This window comes from Pseudophryne corroboree, chromosome 6 (assembly GCF_028390025.1).
Source record: "Pseudophryne corroboree isolate aPseCor3 chromosome 6, aPseCor3.hap2, whole genome shotgun sequence".
In the NCBI taxonomy this organism is placed as follows: Eukaryota; Metazoa; Chordata; class Amphibia; order Anura; family Myobatrachidae; genus Pseudophryne; species Pseudophryne corroboree.
In genome coordinates, this window is record NC_086449.1 from 763828335 (window position 1) to 763854797 (window position 26463).

The window sequence follows — 26463 nt, forward strand, 5'->3', positions numbered from 1 at the left end:
TGCACTGCTGCTAAAAGCAGCTAGCGAGCGAACAACTCGGAATGAGGGCCTTAGTGCTATATTTAGAGATAGGAATACATTTATATAGGAAGGGCAATTGTTTGATAAATTATGTTGCATGGCGGGGAGTTGGGGTCAAATTTAAAATGTCCAGACAGATTTGTGGAGAGTTGTAGATGGGAGGTTCACCCAAGCTCACCTCTGATAGGCCTACTTATTATAGCGATAAAACACATTAGCGCTGCTTGCTATTTGCCAGTGGGCCAAGTCCGGACATCCAGTCCACTGCACATGTGTGAGCCAACATGTCATTGGCGTATCTGTAATGGGTACAGGGCACCGATATAGTTGTACTTAACTCTACAGAGCAGCAGAAATCACTGGGAAAATGGCGTTGCGGCCATCTTACCAGAGATTTACGCATGCAGAGTAGAAAAGTCCCCGGAAAAAAGGCGCAGGCAGCATGTTCCTGGAGACCTGCGAATGCACAACATACTCATGCACAAAGCCTGCGTCTTCTGTGCTCAGTGCGCTGCCAGAGAGGAGGGTCCCACACGGAGCCTGCATACTGCTCTCTCCTCTCTTAAATCGCCCCTGCAACATGTGGCCTGGCTGGCAAAGCGGTAAAAAGGACCCTTATTGCTGCCAGACTGTATCACCGGAAGCTGAGTGTCACCCTGTAGACCCATCGACAAAAAAGGTTTTCTATTGCCGCTATAAACCCACGCTTTGAGTGACAGTATTAAAGCAAAGCAGTCCCCTCTTTGACTGCTAAATGCAAAAAAATAGGCAATATGTTACCTGCCTGCAGAGGTTGCATTTATCTCACTTTGCATCACACCATGGTAGTTGCAATTGCTCCTGACTGTAAGTCACCCAATTCTGCACAGTGCCATTTATCACCATGACGAGGCCACACACACACGACGTTAGCCCAAGTGACCACTACCAGCTGCAATAATCCCAGCGTGTGGTCGGTATTATTCATTTACTGAAAATTATAAAATGAAAGTTTCTTGATGGACATTATGGGTTTTGCACCTTGTTATTGAATAACCCCCCTTGTATGTTAAAACGCGTGTATAACGGATTTCTATTTCTTTTTATTTATTGGTTGTAGAACACATCTGTGTCTGATAGATCTTCAGCAATAAAACAGAGTTGATCGCAGCAGAAAATTTGCTAGCAGTTGGGCAAAACCATGGGGGTCATTCAGCGGTGCGATCGGGTCAGCACTGCGCATGTACCGCAGTGCGCCGGCGCATGCCAATTGGCCTGAGGCCGTCGGGCCGCCTCTGCCTGATTGACAGGCAGAGGCGGTCGCTGGGCGGGGGGGGGGAGGGGGCGGAATTGCCGGACCAAACGGGGGGCGGGCCGCAGCGGCTGCGTGATGTCACACACAGCCACTGCAGGCCGTGGAGTGATGAGTAGCTCCCGGCCAGCACGCTAAAGCTGCGCTGGTCGGGAGCTACTCTTGAAGTGCAAAGGCATCGCCGCTGTGCTATGCCTTTGTACTTCTGCGGGGGGGATGCGGCACTGACATGCGGGGCGGGATAGCCCTGTGCTGGGCGTCCCCCCGCATGTCATTGTGAATGATCATATCTGTGCTAAATTTAGCACAGCTACGATCATCTCGGAATGACCCCCCATGTGCACTGCAGGTGGAGCAAATATAAGATTTGCAGAGAGAGTTAGATTTGGGTGGATTATACGTTTCCGTGCAGGGTAAATACTGGCTGCTTTATTTTTACACTGCAATTTATATTTCAGTCTAAACACACCCCACCCAAATCTAACTCTCTTTGCACATGTTATATCTGGCCCCCCTGCAGTGCACATGGTTTTGCCCCTTCACCATCCTCAGCCCACAGATTACGCCAGGTAGCCCTATATACACGTTACTCCAGGTAACCCTATAAACACATTTTACCAGGAAGCCCCATATACACATTACACCAGGTAGCCCCATGTACACATTACACCAGGCAGCCCCATATACACATTACGCCAGGTAGCCCCATACACACCGCCACATAGTAATTGGGGCAGTGCCCTGTCACTGCCTCCCTATCAACCCATATGCTGTATTCACCCTGGTGTGTCTGCCGCCACAGCTTCAAACTCTGCATCACTGGTGGAGTTGGGGGAATCCGCTATGGAGGTCAGTGAAGGAGCTAAAGTAGCCGGGACTCGGTAGCGGGCGCCCGGCATTGTCTGCACAACGTTAGTTGCTTGCGGCCCCTGCTTCCGAGGTTAGTGAATGTCCGATCCGCATGGCTATTAGAGCTGAGGCAGGTTCTATCAGCCACCGGCTCTTATGAAACTGATTATTAACCGCGGTCTGATTAAAAAAAATAGAAAAAAGATAGCAGGAATGCGGGCCTGGGACAGTGCAAGATGGGACACACACTTTAGCTTGTGTGTGTGTGGGGGGGGGGGGGGGGGGACATGGTTACATACTGTACACACTTGCACCTGGAACAGTATACGTGGGTACACACAAATTGTAGCTTCAGGGAAGGGGGGGAAAGGAACACACCAGGGCCTGGGATAGTACAAGAGGATGCACACATACTAGCTTCATGGGGGGGGGGGGGGACTTGACACTGGGGCATGGGACAGTACAAGAGGGCACACACACACTAGCTTAGTGGGGGGTTGACACTGGGGCATGGGGCAGTACAAGAGGGCACACACACTAGCTTCGGGGGGTGGGGGTTGACACCGGGGCATGGGACAGCACAAGAGGGCACACACACTAGCTTCGGAGGTGGGGGTTGACACTGGGGCATGGGGCAGCACAAGAGGGCACACACATACTGTAGCATCGGGGGGTTTTGATACTGGGTCATGGGAAAGTACAAGAGGGCGCACACACTGTAGCTTCGGGGGGGTGACACTGGGGCTTTAACAGTATAAGAGGGCACACACAAACACACATTGTAACTTGGGGCGGAGAGGAAGGTGTACATGCTGACACATACTGGAGCATGGGGGAGGACAGATAGCTATAGTGAGAAGCTGGGGCAAAGCAGTATTGTTCATAATGAGGTTGAGCTACGTGTAGGAGCTCAGTAAAGGGGACACACCTTTGACATAGTTGTGGCCGCTGCACTGTCTCTTCCCACCTTCCTCACCCACACCCATCGCGCACCGGAGATAAAGTGCTAATTGGTGAGAAGCAGACCGGCCCTGATTCACAGGACCCGCCACTCTGCTGCTCACCCTTCTTGCAGCTCCCGGACCCGGCGGCGCCCTCTGGCGGTTTCAACGCCTAGAGATTGCGCTCCACTGGAGCCGCCCTCCCTACCCCACTGCATAGACCCCATGGACTGTTATGGATCACACACTACAGCAGGTTAATCTGAGCTAGAGTTCTTTGCCTCAAAAAGACTAGGGGGGTAATTCAGGCCTGATCGCTGCTGTGCGTTTTCGCACAGCGGGCAATCAGGCACAAGCTGCGCAATGTATGCACCGCAATGGGTACAAAGCGGATCGCCGCTCAGTGTTGGGTTTGTGCGACGGATCCGTTCGCTTGGGCGATCGCAAGGAGATTGACATGAAGAGGGCGTTTGTGGGTGTCAACTGACCGTTTTCAGGGAGTGTCTGGAAAAACGCACCGCTGCCCCCACCCCCAGACACACGCACGCCTCTCCGGCGGTGGTGTCTCTCCAATTCGGCGCCGGCCCATGAGCCAATCAGAGCTCACGGACTAGCAGCTAAGGCTCTTGATTCACTACCGGACCACAAGCTTTGATTGGCTCACGGGCCGACGCCTAATTGAAGAGAGACACCGCCGCCAGAGAGTGAGCAGCAGCAGCAGCGCAGTGAGCGTGGGGTGGGGGGTAGGGGGCTGGTGAGCACTGTGGGGACATGTGTATCTGGCACTGGGGGCATAGCAGGCACTGTGGGGACATGTGTATCTGGCACTGTGGGGACATGTGTATCTGGCACTGTGGGGACATGTGTATCTGGCACTGGGGACATGTGTATCTGGCACTGTGGGGACATGTGTATCTGGCACTGTGGGGGACATGTGTATCTGGCACTGGGGACATGTGTATCTGGCACTGTGGGGACATGTGTATCTGGCACTGTGGGGACATGTGTATCTGGCACTGTGGGGACATGTGATCTGGCACTGTGGGGACATGTGTATCTGGCACTGGGGACATGTGTATCTGGCACTGTGGGGATATGTGTATCTGGCACTGTGGGGTCATGTGTATCTGGCACTGGGGGCATAGCAGGCACTGTGGGGACATGTGTATCTGCACTGGGGGTATAGCAGGCACTGAGGGGACATGTGCATCTGGCACTGGGGGCATAGCTGGCACTGTGGGGACATATGTATCTGGCACTGTGGGGTCATGTGTATCTGGCACTGGGGGCATATATGTATCTGGCACTGTGGGGGCATTTATGTATCTGGCACTGTGGCGGCACCCATTTTTTGGCGTTTTTATATGTATGTGGCACTGTACTGGGGTATTATATGTATGTGGCATTGTACAACATGAAGAAAAACGGGGTTATGATATGAGGTCATACCGAAAGGTCTGCACACAAAAATGGGGGTAGCTTTGTGACAACTAGGCCACACCCCCATATTTGAGCACGCATGATAGCGGCTCTTGCACTTGACTATAGATCTTTTCTGACTCTTTGCCTCTGACTGGTTGGCCACCCCTGTAATAGATAGAGTAATAGTGCAGAGAATAAAATGGAGGATATCACCCTTTCCCCTGCCACATGTCAAAAAGGCATAGGCAATCAAATGCAGATCTGCACAGAATAGAGTAGACCTAACCAGCAGAGTGCAGAGCATTAACTTGTCACATAAGATCACTAACAAGACAATATAATATAACAATAGAAGTGCTGTGGATCCAGTACACCCCCCCCCCCCTTCCCTCAATCTGATATCAACACACAAGAACAAACCCCCCCCCCCCCCCCCCCAAAAACAGAATCATTGTAATGCATAACAATTACACAAAATCCTGATGAGACATAAGAAGCGCAGTCACTGTAACTGGTCTGACAAATGTCTTAGCAGTTCCATCTTTAACTACCTTGACTGCTACTTTCAGAATCTTTCCATCTCCGCTGGCAAAAGTTGTGACAATTAGTCACATTGGCCACTCTTCGATTGATCTGCTTGTCTTTAATAGTACAAGGTCTTTTTCTTGCAAGTTAGTACAATTAGATTGCCATTTACTGTACAATGATTTTGAAGAGTAGTTAGGCACTCATGCTTCCAATGATTCCAAAAGGTATTGGCATGACAATGCACCTGTTTCCACTGGTGTTTGTAGAGGTCTTTATCATTAAAGTTTTCAGATGTAATGGTGGACACACCAGACTTTTGTGTAAGAGGTGTGGCTGGAGTCAAGCTGACTGGCATCTCTGGATCGGTAGAAATTGGTACAAGAGGTTTTGCTATGATGATAGCTGAAACGTTTGCTAAGAAAGTAGTCAACACTTTGAGTAAATTGTTTACAGTCGACATCTAGCAACATATAATCAAATCTTATGAGTGTCAATGTAGACCGAGCTGATCTCTTGTAACAGTAGTAACAAACAGTGTACTTGTGGGCGAAGCTCTGCATCAGATTCAGGGTTTATCAATTCGATAAACCTTGTGCTCTCTGCTGGTGGTTAATCCATCGGTTTCTTCTTTGTTTTACAATTCGAAAGAGTCTGGCAATGAGTGATTCATCATCTTGACATAACAAGAATGTTTTGACCCTGTTAACCAGGTGGTACTCATCAGAAGTGTTGCAGGAACTGACCTAGTGGCATGATCTGCTGGGTTTTTATCTGTAGGCACATAGTTCCATTGTTTCGTAAAGAAAGAACTTTACTACTGTTAGGTTCCTGGTGCTCAGAACAAGGGAGATGTTATAAAGAGAGTCCAGAGCACCAGGACGTAATGCTGGGAAAGGGAAACGGAATGGGAATAGCCCCTGGCACCCTACCTCCGTTGTTTTACCCGTGCTGTCAATTCACTCTTGCGAGACTATGGTTTCTTGGGCCCATGGCAGCCGCGTTTGAAGGGCGGATTAAGTCTGCCCAACTCCGATGCCCCCTCAGGTCTTAAGGAGAGACAAAGAGTGAACTGAGACAGGTTAATAACAAGGGGCCCTCTAACTGAAACAACCAAAGCCAGGGGCTACTGACTAGCCTAAAACTAAATGTATGTGCGGCTTGCCGCCAAAGGAAAAGAACAACAAAGGAAATGCTGACCACACGCCGACACAATACTTTTGTGTATCGGCGGTGACAGCATAAGCAGAACCCTCTGCAAAACACCAGTGACAGATATAACCAAGGAATACAGCGGCCTAGGCCGACGGACGCGGCAAAGCCGCTACTCACAGAACTGGTACAAATACTGGCAAACGGACAGGAACCCCCAATGCTGCCGACACAGACTCTCAGAACTGGAGGACAGGCAGAATCCCAAACGACAGACCGGTGGACACCAAGAAGCCAGAAACTCGACCAGGCATAGGCAAAGCCACAGGACTTCTGGACAGGAACGCTTCACGGCAGGACACGGGATCAGACACAGGAATCGACACAGGGACTGACACAGGAATCGACACAGGAAGCAGCTAGACAGACACTGCTAGACAAGAGCTCAGGAACTGGCAGGAACAAGCTCAGAACTCAAGCAGACTGGAAACCTAGAAATATCACCAGCGTCTGTGAATTGCACTCAGCCAGCATATAACAGAGAGGCCTAATTAATTATGTCATGCAGCTGCCCTGTTGCATGACTCCAAACTGACAAGATGCAATTAGCAGCCAGGTGAGGCTGAACACATGGGAACAAGCTGCAATTACACAGACTCACCACCGGCAACAAACAAGAGTATTCTTAAACAGAGCAACGGGAAATCCTGGCCTGCAAGACAACTTATAAACATAAAATACATAACCAAAATACAAAATGGAAATGAGCCACAGCCGTGGCTCATAACAACTACTCTGTTACCGACATTCATGTGGAATCTTCTAGTTTGGTTGTATATGTAACCTAGAACTACCTTACTATCTGTGTAGAATTTAACTGCATCTGGTTTGATGTCTATTTCTGCTAGTAAATGCTCTGCTATTTCAGCTGCCAGTACAGCCCCACAAAGCTCAAGTCTCGGAATGGTGTGTTGAGGTTGTGGTGCCAACTCAGCCTTGCCTACAATGAATCCGACCTGGCAAGCTCCTTTAGGATCTGTCATCTTTATGTAAGCAACTGCAGCTATGGCCTGTGTTGAAGCATCTGAGAAAATACAATTCTCCTTGCGTTTTGTTGTAATAAGTTATACAGAGGTGTAGTAACGTGGAACTTGGATTTGTTCTAGGGAACGTAAGGATTCCTTCCACATCCCCCATTCTTGTTTCCTTCCTAAAGGTAGTGGAGCGTCCCAGTCTTGTGACTCTGTAGAAAGCCCCCTTAGCAAAAACTTCCCTTGTATTGTTACTGGAGCTACAAATCCAAGTGGGTCATAGAGGCTCTTCGGGTGTATGGTCTTTCTTCTGTTGACACTTGAAATGTAAAGGTGTCTGTCTATATATCCCAACTTATTTCTAGACTGCGCTGAATTGGAGGAGTATCAATTCCTAGATCTAAGTTCTTTAAATCTGTTGAATAATCTTCTGAGTTGAACACTTTCTTAACTCGGGTACTGTCTGAAACAATTTTGTCTCAAATTAGCAACATCTGCCATTGCTTGAGCGCTTTTGAGTAGATTTATAGCTTCATCTTCAGTAGGCAGGGATTTAAGTCCGTCATCCACATAAAAGTCCCTCTCAATGAATTGCCTTGTATCAGCACCACATTCTGTTTCTCCCTCTTGAGCTGTTCTCCTAAGTCCGTAGGTAGCCACTACAGATGAAGGACTATTACCAAAAACATGCACTTTTATTTGGTATTCAATGACTTTATCCTGTACTTTGTTATTGCAGTACCACAGGAACCTTAAATAGTTTCTATTGTCTTCTCTAACAACAAAGCAGTAAAACATCTGTTGGATATCTGCTGTTATAGCGACACGTTTCTTCCTGAAGTGAATTAACACTCCCAGGAGGTTGTTTGTAAGATCTGGTCCAGTAAGGAGGACATTGTTCAATAAAGTACCTTGAAATGTAGCACTTGAGTCATATACCACCCTTAACTGACCTGGCTTTCGTGGATGGTACACTCCAAAGATTGGGAGATACCAACATTCTTCAATCTTTTCAAGTCCAGGAACTTGATTTGCATGGCCTTTGTCGAATATGTTTTTCATAAAGGCTACAAAATGCTCCTTCAATTCTGAATTATTTTCCAAGTTATCCTCAGCGAATTAATTCTTGCAAGAACTTGTTACTTATTGTTAGGAAGACGATATCTGGATGAACGAAATGGGAGTGGGGCAACCCAACGACTTGATTCATTTTTGAAATCTTTATCCATCATTTTTAGAAATTCCTTGTCTTCTATTAAAGGTGCAGTTTTATTGTCATCCTTTGTTGTCTGGAACACAGTATCACCAAGACCTTCGCCACCCTCCTCAGATGTAGTAAGCTCTCTGTCAGTATGATCCACTTGACCTTTTTGAACTGTTCTGGTTAGACTCTCTTTTATCAAGCAGTGATTAGGACATGGTTCAAATAGAGATACACAGCCATTTTTCAGCACATTTATTTTGAAGGCATTTACGTTATCTGGTCTGGCAACCTTGTTGATACAAACGTCACCCACTATCACCCATCCTAAGTCGAGTCTTTGGGCATAAGGTGCATTGTGAGGACAGTTGCATTGTTGTCAAACTTTGTGTACCCTCAGCATGTCTCTGCCAAGCAGAAGAAGAATTTCAGCGGCATCATCCAATGGTGGGATGTGATCAGCAATAACTCTCAAGTGCGGTTGATGATGTGCAACGTCAGGCGTAGGGATCTCACTCCTGTTTGGCAATTGATCACACTCTATAAGTGTTGGAAGAGGAAGTTTTAGGCTTCCATCCACAGTCTCTATTATGTATCCATTTGCTCTTCTTCCTAATGTATCTTTTGTATGTGTAAAGAGTGGGGTTCTCTCCTTTGATAAATAGGTCAAAGAACTCTGACTCAGCTAAAGATCTATAACTTTGATCATCCAAAATGGCATACATTCTGACGGATGTTTAAGGATGTCTTTTGAGATACACCTTGACCAGGCATATTTTTTAACAGGATCGACTGCTATCGCCTTCTTTGCACATGTTAGTACATGACCATTTTTTGATACTCCTTCTTCCGCCGTTCTTTGATACAGGACTGAAGGTGTTGGCATAATTTGGGTAAAAGGGGTCTGGGTGATTTGAGGTAAAGGTGTCTCGGTGTAAAGCTTACATGTTTCTCACTGTCACACTCCAAACATTTAATTATAGATTTACAGTCTCCAGAGAGGTGATTTGTAGAGGAACAGTATCGGAAACAGATTCCAAAGTTTTAAAGTAAATTCTGTCTCTCTTCTAAATTTTTCTCTCTGAAAGTATGACATTTCTTAAGAGGGTGTGGATTCTTGTGCAGAGGGCATTGTCTATCTGGATCCTCTACTTTATTACCTGCTTTGAAAGGAGAAGTCGCAAGTATGTTCGCCTTCGTCTTGTGTACTGAAATAGGTGTTCTGGAGGTATCGTAACCTTTTCACAGTTCTTTCACCCTTTGGATGACCTGGATTGGCTGTAATTTGGGCGTTAAGGACAAAACTTGGATCATTTTTTGTTTTTGCTAAACTGCGAATGAACTTTGAAAAGAAAAAGAAGGGAGGAAAAGCCACTTTATTTTCTTCCTTGTACTTTGAGCCTTGGAAAGTCCATTTTTCTTGCATGCTTTATGGAAGTTTCTCAACAGTGGGTTTCACCCCTTGAGCAGTATTTAAATAGCTCAGTCCTGGTAAAAATGGATCAAGCTCTTAATTTCTGATTATCTGTGTTTGGAATTTTGGGAAAGTTTCTAGCTTTGTTAAGAAGGGTTTCTACAATAACTGCTGGGTTACCGTAACACTCTTCAAGCCTTTCCCATATTAATTTGAGTCCAATTGAGGGATTATTCACATTGACTGACCTGAGTGTTTTCAAGTATCCTGAAGACGTACTCCTCAACCATTTTGCTAAAAGATCAAAGTTCTTCTCTTGCGGTGATGTTCAGGTCATTGATTGAGTTCTTAAAGCTGGATCTTCATGATGTGTAGTTCTCTGGACGGTCATCAAAATTTGTAAGTCCTGTGTTAACTAGCTCACGGCGAACCAAAGACTGTCATATCTAATTTAACAGCCTGTGTATGCTGAGGTGTCTTTAAGATGTTGTGCTTCAATGTATTACTTTGCTTATTTTGACTGATGAGTGAGTTTCTGACGATCAGGCATTTGTAGTATGTAAGCAGGTTTTCGTTCTTGAGAGTAAAATTGCATATCATTCAGCTGACTCATACTTGGTAGGTGGGCCTGATGAGGTGAATTTGCATGTGAGAAGCTTTGTAAATCGCTGTAGACGTTGACAATGTACCTGTTGGATTGTGTATTTAAAGGTTCAGCATTTACAACTGGTTCCTCATTGTCAGAGCAGGGTAAGCTTCTGTGCTTACTGGTATGACTTAGCACATATTCTCTGGTGCGTCTAGCAGGGTCTTCTGAGATAATTTGGCTACTTAGATCCTCTGTGCTATCTTTTTCTATTTCTGCTTCTTTTTCTTGATGCAGTGCATCTAAGCTTTCTTGTGGAGGATAACTTTCAGACACTCTACACTTTTTCTAATTTAATGCAATCTCCCTTTTTCCATAAGAGGATCGTGCATTTGCAGCATCAGCGTCCGCCCGTGCTTTTATGGCGGCATAGCTCATAGGCCCTCATTCCGAGTTGATCGCACCAAGCTACTTTTTGCTGCTGGTGCGATCAACTAATCTCCGCCTATGGGGGAGTGTATTTTAGCATAGCAGGGCTGCGAACGCTTGTGCACCCCTGCTTAGCTAAAAAAGTTTCACACAAAACAAGACCAGGGTAAGAGTTACTTACCCTGTGCGACGGCTTCAGCGATGAAGGTCCCGGTCCTGACGTCAGACATCCGCCCTCCGTTTGCCTGGACACGCCTGCGTTTTTCTTACCACTCCCAGCAAACGTCTGGAAACGGTGAGTATCAGCCCCGGAACGCCTCCCGCCTGTCCATCTTCTTGCAATCGCCGCTGCGATCACATTTGTCGCTGGCGTCGTCGTTGCCCGTCGCCATGCAACGATGCGCGTGTGCAATGCATCCACCGCGCATGCGCATTTCCAACCCGTTCGCACCGCAGCGAAGAACCGCTGCGTGCGAACTGGTCAGAATGACCCCCATTGTAGACATGCCGGAGTGATCTTGATTTTTTGTAATAATGCCTGGATGTACTAGAGCGTTGGGACTGAATTTCCCTTAAGCGGTCTAATCTAGTTTCAGCCTCTATGACTGCATTACATATGAGACTGTCACGTCCCTGATGAAGGTCTCTCTGTATGTCACGTTCCTTCAAGCTTTCCTTTCACATTTGTTTTGGTTAAAAATGTGGAATATTACTCTGACTGCAATCTATACTTCACATAACTGGACCCGAGTTGATCCAAAGTATTTAGAATTTGTTCCTGAACGCTGCTTGCATTTGACACTTTAAGCAAATTGGTTTCAGGCTATCCCAGGTATTTCTTGGTATACATCTCTCTCACTGGTGTATTTGTCCCTGGATTTTTCAGATAGGTTAACTGTGCGTATTGACTTAGTGCCATCTTGGGCCTGCTGGGGCGGTGGTGGGATTTCATCATCTGCAGTTTCAGCAGTTTCTACATAAACATCCTAGTGATATTTGGTGGACCCCCTTCTTTAAAGTAAACCTTCATTACCTTCACAACCAGAAATAAAGACACGGAGACTTGAATTTTGGCAGAAAAATTGCTAGCTATTTATTTGTCCCTAACCAATAGCAAACCTGTAAATAGAAATTTTTATTAAGATGCCGATCCAGCCGGCATATGGTGGCAGCAAAAAGAACGGCTCTATTAACCTAAATTAACCTTAAATTACTAAAACTTCGCAACGATCCTAATTTTAATACAACCATCACACACCGGTAATAGGTGACAACTCAACCCCCACAGTGACTACCCACCGCTCCTGGGTGCCCTGCCGCTGCCTTCCCGGACGGGTGGTCAAGCGGCCAATAAGTCGATGGAGGTGAGTGCACCTAAACCAATACTAAACTGTAAAACACTACAGTTTACCATACAAATAGAAAACTGCCGTTCTTTTCCGCCAAAAGCGAAAGACTCATCCCCAAAGTCTTCGCACCGCCACCATAAACCTACCCTAACTCCTGCAAAACGAAACCCAGATCCTCCAGAAAAAACATCATCCCCTCATTTGATAGATGTACTCCATCAGGCCGGAAAAGGTGGCTGTCTCTGAACCGAATCCTAGGGTGGCGAACCACCCTCCCTCCGTGGGACAGCACCCACTTCGCCACTGCCCCGTTCACCTTTTTCCGTGCCTCATCAATCTGGCGCCCATCCGCCACACCCCTCCAACTCAACCTCGGCACCATCAATGAAAAAACCAACACACAATTGGTCCATGCCGCGGCCACACTTGCCAGATCTTGTATCATGGCCCACCGCAGATCCAGGGATGTCCTCTTCCCCAGGTCGTTGCCACCTAGATGGACAACCAAGACCCTCGGGACTCCATGCTTGCTGGCCTGGCTAACTAGCCTACTCTTCAGCTCGCTCCACATCATCCCCCGCCAGCCAAGCCATCTAACACCCTGTGCTCCAGGCAACGCCTGAGCCCCCTCCGATGCCACAAACTTGGCCGCCCAGTACACATAGGAGTGGCCGACCACCCAAATAGCCAAATTGTCTTCAACCCAACCTGAAGGGGAAAAGAGGGGTAAAATTGATTACTAAAGCTTCATTAATTGCTTTCACCTGAAGGATCTGCCAAAAAGAAAAAACTTTTAGATCTCGCTATTGCAGCAGTCACGGCCTAGCCGATCTGCACCATGCTTCCTTGCCAATCTGAAGCGAACATATACACACAAAGGGGAAGTACAAAATAAATTCAAACGAAATTAAAAAGGGAGGGGGGGGGGAGGGATGGAGGGGGGGGTATAAAATGGGAAACACATGTAATAACTCAGCTGGAGGTGAAAGCGTAAAGACCTGCTGAGGGACTCTGATTAGAACAGATTAGCCGAATTGTAGATTAGAATTCAGTCCGTCAAGTCAGGCAAAAAATCGCAAAATAACTCCAGACCCCCGCTGCCGACTCATGCCAGCAACGACGAGTAGCTAATCCCTGAGTAGGATAAAAAGGGGGAACACCAACAGACGCACAATACCATAACTCACAGAACTGGAACGACATAATACATTGCAAATAAAACAAAGCACCAAGCGCAATCCGACCTCTCATGCAACGGGGCGAATATATCGTCTGTAACTTGACGACTTCCATCGCCCCACCGCCTGGATTTCCGTTCTGGACAAACCCGCTGCCGCAGCCGACGTCGCCGCGCCTATTCGAAAGGAATGGGTACCGAACGCAGCGGGTGGAAGGCCCAAGCCTGTCAAACAATGACTCATCATCCAACGAAACTGGTATTTCGTCACCGGCAGCCCGTCATAGTGCAATAGCCATGACCCCTTCCTAGCGGGCCGCACCGCCACATATTGCACCGCCAGACCTACTGGGCAAACGCTCTCCTCTTGCGCCGGAACCAAGGTGACCCAGCGACCTCTCCCCACTTGGTCCGTCTTAGAGCGCCGCAATCTGCACAGCAAGGACCTCTCACCCACTACCACGTCTCCGACCAGCATGCGCGAATCTGCTCTCTTGGAAGGCGCTACCAACTGCGATACCCTAAAGGCCCCGTGGTAAGCCATTGAGAACGCCAAACTGAACAAAAGCGTCTCATACCTGGACGACGCGACTCGTCCCACCGCCGCGATGACGGCCGGCAACAAAGCCGCATCGATGGGCCGCCTCCCATCTGGAGGCGTCGGCGCTACTCGCGCCCACCCTTTCATTGCCTTCCGTAGAACCTCGCTTTTCGTCACATCGGGGACGCCCCGCAGCTTGCAGAAAAACGAGACTCCAGCCAAGTACCGGGATACCACCGCACGGGACCTACCGGAAACATATAGCTGCCAAATAAAAGAAAGCATCAGCCGATGCCTGCTCTTACCTTTCTGCTGACGACCTTGGACGAACTCCTCCCATTCGCTCCAAGCTTGTCCATAAGCCTTGAGCGTGGCTGGCGCGACTGACCGCAACGCTAGACCCTCCAGTCCGGCCCGATCACCTGCCAAACATAACCGGGACAATGAAAACCTTGGTCGTCGGCCTCGGGCGCCAACAACCAAAACCTCTCCCACTGTCCTCGCGACAAAGCATCGGCAATTCCATTTTCCAAACCGGGCACGTGTTGTGCCCGGAACCATAGGTTCCTACGCAAGCACGTCAAAAGCAATTGCCCAAGCACCCGCAGAACCACCAGCGATTTTGCCCTCTGGTTATTAATCGCATGCACCACGCCCAGATTATCGCATCTAAACAATATGCTGCGATTAGCCAGCCGATCACCCCAGACCTCCAACGCTACCATAATGGGAAAAAGTTCCAGAAGCACCAGATCTTTTGTTAGACCCTCACTATGCCATTTTGCCGGCCAGGATGCCGCGCACCAAGATCCCTCCAGAAAGCAACCGAATCCAGAGGCACCTGCTGCGTCGGTGAACAGCTGCAACCGCTCGCTGCCCACCGCTGGCGCTTGCCATATGCACACTCCGTTGAAATCCTCCAGGAACGAGGCCCAGATGGCCAAATCCCTTTTTATTTCGGAGGACAAACGCACGAAATGATGAGGCCTGGCACACCCCGCCGTCGCCCTTTCAAGCTTCCGGCAGAAAACCCTGCCCATCGGTATTACCCGACAAGCAAAGTTCAGCATGCCCAGCAATGACTGCGCCTGACGCAGCGTGACTTTACGCGAACCTTCGAACCGGCAAATGGTCTCGTGGAGCTTCGAAACCTTGTCCCGGGGCAGGCGACACTCTCCCGCTACCGTGTCAATTTCAATCCCCAAAAATGACAAGCAGGAGGCCGGGCCCTCTGTTTTGTCCGCGGCCACAGGAACACCGAAATGGTAAAAGAGAGCTCGGATGCTAAAAAGCAAGTCGCCGCACCTTGGATCATTTGCCGGACCCGCACACAGGAAATCATCGAGGTAATGGGCAACCCCGTGACCCCCTGACAAAGACTCCACGCACCAATGAAGAAACGTGCTAAAGCGCTCGAAAAATGAGCATGAAACGGAACATCCCATCGGCAAACATTTGTCGATGAAATACTCCGCCCCAAACCGAAAACCCATAAAACGGAATGAGTCCGGATGCAATGGCAATAACCTAAAAGCTGACTCAACATCAATCTTAGCCATGAGGGCCCCGGTCCCGAAGCTGCGGACCATCCCTAGCGCCTCGTCAAATGACTGATACACCACCGAGCAATGAGCCGGCGGTATTGCGTCGTTGACCGACGCCCCCAACGGGTAAGACAGATGCTGAATGAGCCGAAAAGTGCCTGGAGTCTTCTTCGGAACCACCCCAACCGGAGAGATGACCAAATCATCTACCGGGGGTGACCTAAACGGTCCCTCCATCCTGCCCAACCTGACCTCCTTATCCACTTTCTCCCGTAGCACTACCGGCAAGGCTCGGGCAGATTGGAGGTTCCTTTGTGCCCGCACGGACACTTCACTCGCAACAGGCAAGCGAAAACCAAACTTAAAACCGTCGAACAAAAATTTTGCATCCCTTTTATTCGGATACACATCCAACCACTTGACCATCGCTTCCAGCTTAACTGGCGTTGGAGCTCTGCGGAGCGGTCCCGCTCGCTGCCTGCCTGGGGTACGCTTGCTTACCCCGAGTCCCCTGTCGCCCGCCTTTGAAACAAGAGGAGGCTGGGTGGGCTCCGCCATACTGCTGGCAGGAGTGTCGAAAACGACACTGCTTGCCAAAGGAACATGTTCCGCTGTTAAACGCGAAACACTTTCCTCGTGTGGCAGAACGCCCTCCCGCGCGAACGGCCAATCCACCTGTCCTGGCAAATCCTCCGTCCGCGCCGGACCCCTGGGCTGATGCCCCTGCGCGTCGCCCGCCCGCCCCCTGTTTCTGGGGCTCCTCCTCCTGTTGCGAGGCCCGGGTTACTTTAAGCCAGACCTCCACATCCTTAAATCCGAAGTCCATGACCCGCAACCCGTCCTGCTTCTCCCGGAACTCCTGATCATACCGACGCCACTCCGAGCCCGAGGATGTGCGCTGCAAGTCGTGTACGAGATGCAGATACCGGATGACATTCATGTGCTCTTCCGGCCTATCCTCCAAGTAGCACGCCGCAAACACCCAAAAACCTGCCAGCCAATTATCGAAGGACCTGAAAGCCTCGGCTCCAATGCCCTTCTTTGCGGCCGCCGCCTTGTAATCCTTCTTCATGGCCCTTGTTAACACGAACACGTCCACGAAGTCACCCCTCTGGATCTTCTTGCGGCAGCTGTCCCGCAGCCCCCGCATTACTGCGGTGTAGTCGCAGCGAACGACCCCTGGCAAATCGCGGCGCTTTTTGGCCCTACGAGCTTCCTCGCTGATCCGCTTGCGCCGCTTACGCCTCTTCTGCTGCTTTGCTGCCCGCCTGGCAAATTTCTCCGCCCTCTTTTTCGCCCTAGAAGTGCTACTTACTTCGGACGCCTGCGACGACAGAGAAGATGAAGAGGAGGAAGACGAAGAGCTGCGCGAACTCGAGCTCGTGGGAGAAACCGATACAGACTGTACCAACTCACCCGATGACGTCGACCGCTCCGAATTGGCTTCCTCATCCGATTCAGCCCATACATCGTCCTCCACGGAGTCTGCCATCCCTACTTCCTCGTGTTCCCCTGTAAAAGACAAAGCAGAGGAGGAGCCAGCCCGCGCTTGCGGCGCACACCGTGCCCTCCGCATGTGGGGCGCTGCGGCTGCGCGCCCTTGCCCGTCCTGTTCCGGCCCTAGCTCCAGCTCCGCCGCGGCCGCCCCAAGCTCCCGGCAGGCTCGTGCCATACGCTGCGCCGCTGAGGCCCTCCGCCTACCGGACCCGCCTGTCCCCGTAGGCTGGCCGGAATTCCCCGCCGCCCTCGGGGAGGCTACTGCGGCCAACGGCCCCAACGCTTCCACCACTGTGGCCAAGGCCGACGCCAGCGCCCCGGGAGGAACCTGTCCACCGCGACGCACGGCAACGGCCCCCGAAGAATCCCCGGCCCGCGCTTGGGCACGATCACGCTCCCGCCGTCGGTCAAACGTGACCCGGGGACCCAACGCCGTCCGCCTCGGTGGGAAAGCGGAGGCCCCCCTGCCGGACCACTCACTTTCCCCTTCCGAAAACGCCTCCTCCCCGAGCGGATCAGAAATATTCCCTGAACCTGGGGAGGATCCGCTGCAATGAGAAGCGGCGCGTGACGCGGCCCTGCGGCCGCTAATCCATTCTCTGTCCCCCCTCCTCCCCCGAAGGCCGCTGTATCCCGGCTCCGGTGAAGTGGTATGGGGAGACAGGGAAAACCGCGGCGCAGCTGCGCGGGTTCCCCTGCGCGGTCCGCGGTGGGCTCGCGCGCATACTGTGCGCGCGTCCCCCGACCGCTTGCTGCCGTGACCGCATCCGCCTGCCCTCTCCCCTGCTGATTTTGCCGCTCAGCGTTGTCCCCAGTCGACAAACGCTGCACCCTCCTGCTCCTACCTCTCCCCCTGCCGGAATCCGGCAGCCGGGGAGTTAATTGCACTGCCACGTCCTTTCGCCAATGATCCGCCGGCCGTTGTTACTAACCCAGCCGCCGCGCGAGGCTCCAGGACAGGCCCCGCGCGGCGACCATCCGACCCCCGTCGAGCCCTCTCCCCCTGCCCGGCACTGTCACCCGGCCGCTGCAAGGGGGGAGAGATCGGAGCCGCTCCTGCATCGCCATCCGAGCGCCCCCCGCGGCGCGCATGCGCGCGCCCGCGGGCGCCCGACGCCACCCCGGACTCTGCCGCTCCAGGAGGCGAGGGCCGATGCCCGTCAGCCTCCGGACGGCCTGCCAGCACCTCCGGTCTCCCACTCCGCCCGCGCCTGGCCGGCACGGCCGGCCCGGCCCCCAGCGGCGAGGCCGACCAGGCCCACCGCGCTACGCCCGCGTTCGTGGAGGCCCCGGGGGACGGAGCCCCATCCCCCAGGCCACCCACCTCATCACCCGGCCCAGCTCGATCGCCCGAACCGCGGTATCGAGCCGGAAGCCGGGCAGAACGCTGAGGGCGGGCGGACATACTGTCAGGGATATAACCCGGCAGGAGAGGAGAAATACAAACGTGGGTTACACTGATATAACTTGAAAAAGTGGGACACAATGTCTGCTGCTGCAGCACTTACCCCACAGGCAAAATCCTCACAAGAGAGAGATTTAAAATGGCCTCCCCTTACTTATATAACATGAACCCTCCCCTTCACAAAGGGCTGTACTTTCTTCACAGCTAGGTCCACCCCTCACCAGATGTTTAACTCTTTCCTCTCCTATGCAGTCAATTCTCTCTCCTTAGAATTATAGCAAACTTGTGTAAAGTTCTGACTGTATTGACGTAGGGTCTTGGATCTGTAATGGGTGAGATGGAGATTTTACCAGCCTGGCTGTAAAGCTTGAGCCCGCAGAAAGCTTAACTCCTTACTATTCTGACCCTCACTACATGTAAGTAGTGTGTAACTATCCATGTAGCTAAACCAAGTCCATCTCTTAATGCACAGTCTGTGACCTTCTGGAACTTCCGCCTTTTATTAATACAGACTGAAATGATTGTCCATTTAATATATATGTCATTCTCCAGTTTAGATCAATGTACATGTGATAACAAAATTAAATATGGTAAGAGATGTGTAAGAGCGGTAAGGAGATATAAACTTGTAGGGTGACAGCAGACTTAACACAGCCTGTCAACATCTAATACACAGATTAATTGAGCAGGGAATAAAATGGAGGATATCACCCTTTCACCTGTCACATGGCAAAAAACAGCAGCTAACAATGGGGGTATTTCCGAGTTGATCGCACGATGACGATTTATTTTCGCTGCGCTGCGATCAGGTCTCTACTGCGCATGCGTATGCACCGCAATGCGCACGCGCGTCGTACGGGTACAATGCGGATCGTATCTGAGCTATGGATTTAACAAAGAATACATACGCACAGCCGATCGCAACGAGATTGACAGGAAGAGGGCGTTTATGGGTGTCAACTGACCATTTTCTGGGAGTGGTAGGGAAAACGCAGGCGTGTCCGGGCGTTTGGAGGGCGGGTGTGTGACGTCAATTCTGGCACCAAAAAAGACTGAAGTGATCGCAAGGGCTGAGTAAGTTCAGACCTACTCTGAAAATGCACAAAATGTTTTTGTAGAGCTCGGCTGCACAACCGTTCTCACACTTGCAAAGCGAAAACACACTCCCCCATGGGCGGCAACTATGCGTTTACACGGCTGCTAAAAACAGCTAGCGAACGATCAACTCGGAATGAGGGCCAATATGCAAACAAATGCAGATCTGCACAGAATAGAGTAGACCTAACCAGCAGAGTGCAGAGCATTAACTTGTCACATAAGATCACTAACAAGACAATATGATATAATATAACAGAAGTGCTGTAGATTCAGTACAATAATAATAATAATAATAATAATAATAATAATAATAATATGTCATTCTACACACAGATGTCAGACCAGGGAGTGATTGCTCCATACACTATCAATTCCAGAGAACATGTGGTGCTATTTCAATATTTACGTAGTTGAGTGACTGTCGGGCAGCTGCACGTGCATACCTCCCAACATGAGCCACTCCAGGAGGGACAGATTGCTCTGCTTCTGGACTTCCCTCTTAATTTATGATTACCATCACCTGTGCTGAAACACCTTTCTTATCCATTAACCTGTTAAAAACAGGTGACAGTAATCCTAAATTAAGAGGAAAGTCCGGGAGCAGATCATTTTGTCCCTCCTGGAGAGGGTTATGTTGGGAGGTATGCACATGGGTCTTAGCCATGCCCACAGTGGCGATTGAATTGTTATTAGATGCAAATAAATCTTCACAGAAAGTGTAGTCGCAAGATATTAACATGTGCCGTTTTGTGGGAGGTACTGGAAGTGGCAGCCAAAATGTGGGCGTGTCAAGACCATTTTCAGGGAGTGTACCTACCTACATCTGTGAGCCCGTATACTAAATATGACTATAGCATATCAGTTCCCGTGGCTATTCTGCGCTACTATAGGGTCACTCAGATGGAGGATTATTGAAGGATCTGCGATGACTGCTGCGTGTTTGTACGCAGCTGTTTGCATCTGCGAAGTCGCCGGCGGGCGTCTCAATGCATTTCCAGGCGGCGCCGCATTAGCATATTTTTGCATAGCAGCTGCATAAAGAATTGCAGTTTCAATTGCATAAGCGATCACATCACAATCAATTTGTACGTAACAGCCGTGTTAAAATATGCAGGAGGTAAAAAAATATGTTCATTGCTGGCTTCTGCTTCTGCGTCCGAAGGCGCAGCATCGGGTTAACTGCGTGACGCAAGACTAAATCTGCATATCTGCAGATCAAAAACATTGGAGAATAGCGTGACCATCAAATTAGCATCCACCTCTGAATTGGCCCCATTGTGTCAATAAAGACTCAGAAGGCTCAAACTCCAAGCAGAGAAACTACAACAATTTTCTGTATAACAGTAATAAAATGATCCATAAAGGAGATACAATTAAAATTTAATAACGATATTTTTACTGTTCTCACTGCCATTTCAGTAGGTAACATTGACAAACAATAATTCACAATTAAAAAGTTAATATGGGAGTTATATTCAGTGGCAAATTTCCCATTAGGCATGGGTGGCTCTTGTTTGGGGGCGGCACTTGGATGCTTGTGTTGGTAACGTCAGCCAAAAATGTACCAGTAACTGCAATATATTTCCACTGCACTGTACCATATGCCATCATGAATGGAGTATAAATGGGTAAGACATGCATACACTGCCCCTGTAAGCTGTCCTGTTTAGTAAATATGTATAAAAAAAAGTCATAGTGGCTATTTGTATTATTTTATTAAATTGGCTATCATCAAATGAGGGCTTCTAACCAATCTACAAAAAAAAAAAAAAAAAATAGGCAGGTATGGGACAGCCGTTACTGTTGTGCCTAGGGGCGCCCTCACCCCTAAATCCGCCCCTGGTTACTTACTGATAAACCAGAGGAGATCACCCACATGGAGACTCTAATATTGAAACAAATATACTGTACATAAAAATGAACCACTACCCTGTGGAACTATATATTATAATGGATTCAGTATGCTTAACTGGTGGATGGAATGCCAGCTGTCAGCATCCTGAACGTCATCCCACCCGCCAGAATGCTGGCAGCGGGGCTAGCGTTAAGAGTCCCCTTGCGGACTCACTGTTCTCGCCACAGGATCTATTCCCACTCTATGGGCGGGATTCAAATCTTTTATTGCCCCTGAACTCCCGGCGATATCCTAAGGCCCCCTGTTATCGGGCTGATCGCCCATAAGAGACGGGTTTAGATGCTTAAAGCAGCTAAACCCGACTAAAGTCATGGGCGCGATCGCGAAAAGTCCCATTTGGGCGTCCAAACGGGTCACTTTTCGTGCATTTTAGCTCACCACCCCAGGGGGTGGCGAGCTGAGATGCTGATATCGCGCCCATCGGCAGCAACATTTGAATACTGCCGGCGGGCGCGATGGGAGCGGGAGGGGAGCTGCAAGATTTGAATCCCGCCCTTTGAGTGTCATGGACTCCCTCGATTGGGAATAGCCCTGGTGCACCGAGTTGGCGGCATTGCGGGCTGTAGGGATTCCGGCGTCAGTATCCTGACCGCCAGGAACCCGACCGATGGCAAATTAGACGCATCCCACTATAATAGGTGTGCACAAACAAGTACATACAGAACTGTGTGTTGGAACTGATAAGATCGGTTCATTCACGGGTGTGGATTATTAGACCTATACAAAAAAGGTCTACAGTCAATATGTTGACCACTAATGGTCGACATGGAATATGTAGACAGTAGAAAAGGTCGACAGGGTCAAAAGGTCAACATGAAATATGTAGACAGTAGAAAAGGTCGACATGGTCAAAAGGTTGACATGGAAATGGTCAACACAAAAAAAGGTAGACACTATTGATGTTGGTTTTTTTTGGGGTGTTTTGTCACTTTTTCCCACAAACAAGCCTCATTAGTGTATTGCGTCCCCTTGCATTGCTCGCCATGCTTCGGGCAAGGTTGCTATACACAATCGTAGTCCACGAGGATAGTGAAGTATGAAAAAGTTGGGGGGAAAAATGGGAAAAAAACATTGTCACTTTGACCTTTTGACCCTGTCGACCTTTTGACCCTGTCGACCTTTTGACCCTGTCAGCATTTTGAACTGTCTGCCTTTTACATGTCAACCTTTTGGCCCTGTGGACCTAATGCATGTCTACCATTAGTGGTCAACCATTGACTGTAGACCTTTTTAGTGTAGATCTATAGACCGAAGACCTTCAGCGCACAGCTGCATCAGGGTACATGACACTGTATTGAATACACAAAGGACCAGTCTTCAAACTACTCGCCAAGATACTAATGCATTCATTATATGCATTGAATACACTAAATTGTGGTGACTAGTTTATAGATTTACCCTTTCTATCAGCCCAACATGACAACATCACCTGAATGAAAAATGTGGGGAAGGTAATTTATCAGCTGCTGTCATTTTACAGACTGTGCTAGAAAAGTGGCAGTTATAAGTCAATCGGTTGCTATGGGCAACTTCTCTACCTTTCAGCTCTACAAGATTTGACAAATCTCCCCCTACGTGCAAGCAGTGAAGTTACTGCCTATAGGTCAGTTTGATCACATGGACATAACCCCCATACACTGCAGAAAAGTAATGGAGTTTAGGAAGAGGGGGAAATCTCCCTCAACTTGGTTTCCATAAATTCACGGGCACCCGGGTGCCCTCTTTCAAATTATACTGGCCCCTGTGATGTTAGTGTATTAGAATGCTTAATATTTGTAGACCCTCCCTTACTAACATGTGTAAGCCTGAATCTTCAGTGATGGTCCCTAGGACCAGGGGGATGCTGGGAAGTGGGTGGTCCAGTGTGCAGTGTGTCTGGAGTTGGCGATGGAATAAACAGCACAGCAGTGAACTCACATGTCTCTGTGTCCTGATGACTGGATTTACAAACATATGAACAAAACAGCCCCTAGTAGCTATTGTCTGGTGCAAAAATTAAGTTGTCCATAGATGGGGGCACTCCCCCATACTGACACCCACATACCCGGAGAACCCTTGTTTTAAAGAGGAGATTATCATCTCTCAAATAATTTGCTCCCCTTAGTAGCTACTGTATTTTCTGATTGCCAAACTAAAAATCTACAGATGTAGAATTGAGGTCTCCTCCATCTTGTGTCAATAACCGGTCCCCTCATTTCATGCAGTAGGTTTCCTAGTTTAAAAAACGCTAAAGTCTTGCTGGGCTAGCATACTATTCCTATACTTTGTAAGCATTTAACTTGAGACGGCTTTTTGCTCTTTTGAATGTACTCTACATTATGTTTGTTTTTGTTCATGTTTTTTACATTTTCAATTAAAAAGCTAATTTTTGACCTTCTTGGTTATATTGTATTTGACAAGTCAGAATAAGCAAAAAGACTAATGGTATTTTCTGAAAATGCTAAGTTTTCTGAAAAAAAAAAAAAGTTTCTGTGATTGCTGCAAAAAAAAAATCACCTATGTTGGAGTATTACAAGCGCAAACATTGAAAAATTGCCTCAGCTGCAAAAGGTTTAAGTATTTTTCTTCACTAAATCTAGTAATGAAACACGGAGGATAAAACCTGATCAAACAATGGGCTCTATTTACTAAGCCTTGGAGAGAGATACAGTGGACAGTCAAAGCACCAACCAACCAGCTCCTGTCATTTTTTAAGCACAGCCTGTAACATGACAGTTAGGAGCTGATTGGCTGGTACTTTATCTCCGTCCACTTTATGAACAGGAAGAATTGAATACAGCCCTACGGGCCTTATTCAGGTCGCATTGCAAATGTGATGCATACACAATTTTTGAGACGGGGCGGCAGCGCGCATGTGTTCACAGCTAGTGCGGTCGGGTCGCATTAACTGCGAACACTTCTGGCTGATTGACAGATTTTGTTCGCAGACCGTTGCAGGGGCAGTGAAAACGGGGGCGTGTCAGCTGCGTTTCCGGCTACTGCATGATGTTACACGCAGCTGCTCCGATCGATATAATGGTGGCGGGACTCCTGCGCCCCGGCAGTAGGCTTCCCTAGTTTCTGCGACCGCGCACTAATTGCGGCGCAATCGCAATTAGAGTGTGGTCACAGTTGGTAGGCGGCGGGTAGCATGCTCGGCGGCCTTGCCCTGCGGTGGGTGGGCCCCAGCATGTGAAAGAAAGAATTGCAAATTCTGCTTTTTAGCGGAATTTGCAATCCGTACTGAATAAGGGGGGTAATTCTGAGTTGATCGCAGCAGGATCTTTGTTAGCAGTTGAGCAAAACCATGTGCACTGCAGGGGAGGCAGATATAACATGTGCAGAGAGAGTTAGATTTGGGTGTGGTGTGTTCAATCTGCAATTTAAATAGCAGTGTAAAATAAAGCAGCCAGTATTTACCCTGCACAGAAACAAAATAACCCACCCAAATCTAACTCTCCCTGCACATGTTATATCTGCTTCCCCTGCAATGCACATGGGCCCTCATTCCGAGTTGGTCGGTCGCAAGGCGAATTTAGCAGAGTTGCTCACGCTAAGCCGCCGCCTACTGGGAGTGAATCTTAGCTTCTTAAAATTGCGACCGATGTATGCGCAATATTGCTATTACAAACTACTTCGCAGTTTCAGAGTAGCTCCAGACTTACTCTGCCTGTGCGATCAGTTCAGTGCTTGTCGTTCCTGGTTGACGTCACAAACACACCCAGCGTTCGCCCAGGCACTCCCACCGTTTCTCCAGCCACTCCTGCGTTTTTTCCGGAAACGGTAGCGTTTTCAGCCACACGCCCCTAAAACGCCGTGTTTCCGCCCAGTAACACCCATTTCCTGTCAATCACATTACGATCGCCGGAGCAAAGAAAAAGCCGTGAGTAAAAATACTTTCTTCATAGTAAAGTTACTTGGCGCAGTCGCAGTGCGAACTTTGCGCATGCGTACTAAGCGGATTTTCACTGCGATGCGATGAAAAAGAACGAGCGAACAACTCGGAATGAGGGCCATGGTTTTGCCCAACTGCTAACAAAAATCCTGCTGCGATCCACTCAGAATTACCCCCATGGTCCTTGGTCAAAATTAGAGATGTGCGGTTCGAATTTACACGGCTTTCAAAAACAGCAACTTATTGGTTATCCGGCTGTATTTTGGCTAGCCAATAAGAAAAATCAAGATAAATGTGAACTTGCGGTACTTTAGCGTTAAGAACTGAGTAAATCCGAACCCGCACATCTCTAGTCAAAATTGGAAAAGAGTAAATTTCAAGGACAAATCTTATAAAGCTGTCACTGAGACTGAGGGACAGGCAGCAGTTATGACATCTTATTCCCATCATTTCATACCCTCCAGCTGCACCTTTTTAGCAGGTACAATACCTTTTTTTTTTATGGTCTGTACCGATTTTTGGCTCACCAAACTTCCATTGAAAGTATAGGAAAAGGCCTTTTTCCGTGGCCACGCCCCCTTTCATCATTTGTACCGATTTTTATATGTAAAATGTTGGCGGGTATGTCATTTGTTAAATCAACGTGTGTGTGGTTTATAATGCAGTATATACAATACAATAAAATGTGCAAATCCAATGGCTGAATATTCCAACTGGATTAGATGGAATTTGTCATGTAAAATTTGAATGTTATAATCCTACATCTGAAATACATTGCTCTATCACAGTTTTTCTTAACCTCTGACCTCGAAGCACATTGACAGTCTACGTTTTAAGGATAGCTATACTTCAGAACAGGTAACTTAACTAGTGCCTCAGTCATTGTGATGTAATCATCTATGCTAAAGCATGGATAGCCTGAAAACCTGGACTGTTAGTGTGCTTTGAGGACCTAGATTGGGAAACACTGCTGTATCAGATCAGAGTTGTATGAAGAAAGCATTTTTTTTTTTTTTTTGCCATACAATCTAATTAAAATAATTGTATTTAAAATATGGGATTGTAATGCATATGTATCAATTGCATAGTTATGTGGTTGTACAGAAAATAGAACTTTGGTTAAAAGGAGAAAAAATCCTGACCTGTGTATTGCTGTCTGTAATCAGGTTTCCTTATTTTGCTGTATTGTATATCACAATAA

General features: G+C 48.5%; 1 protein-coding gene across 3 annotated transcripts in view; it reads left to right on the plus strand.

Moving 5' to 3' along the window:
* The window catches only part of ARAP3 (ArfGAP with RhoGAP domain, ankyrin repeat and PH domain 3), a 289723-nt gene that overhangs the window by 88814 nt on the left and 174446 nt on the right, over positions 1 to 26463 (plus strand). The window lies entirely within an intron of this gene.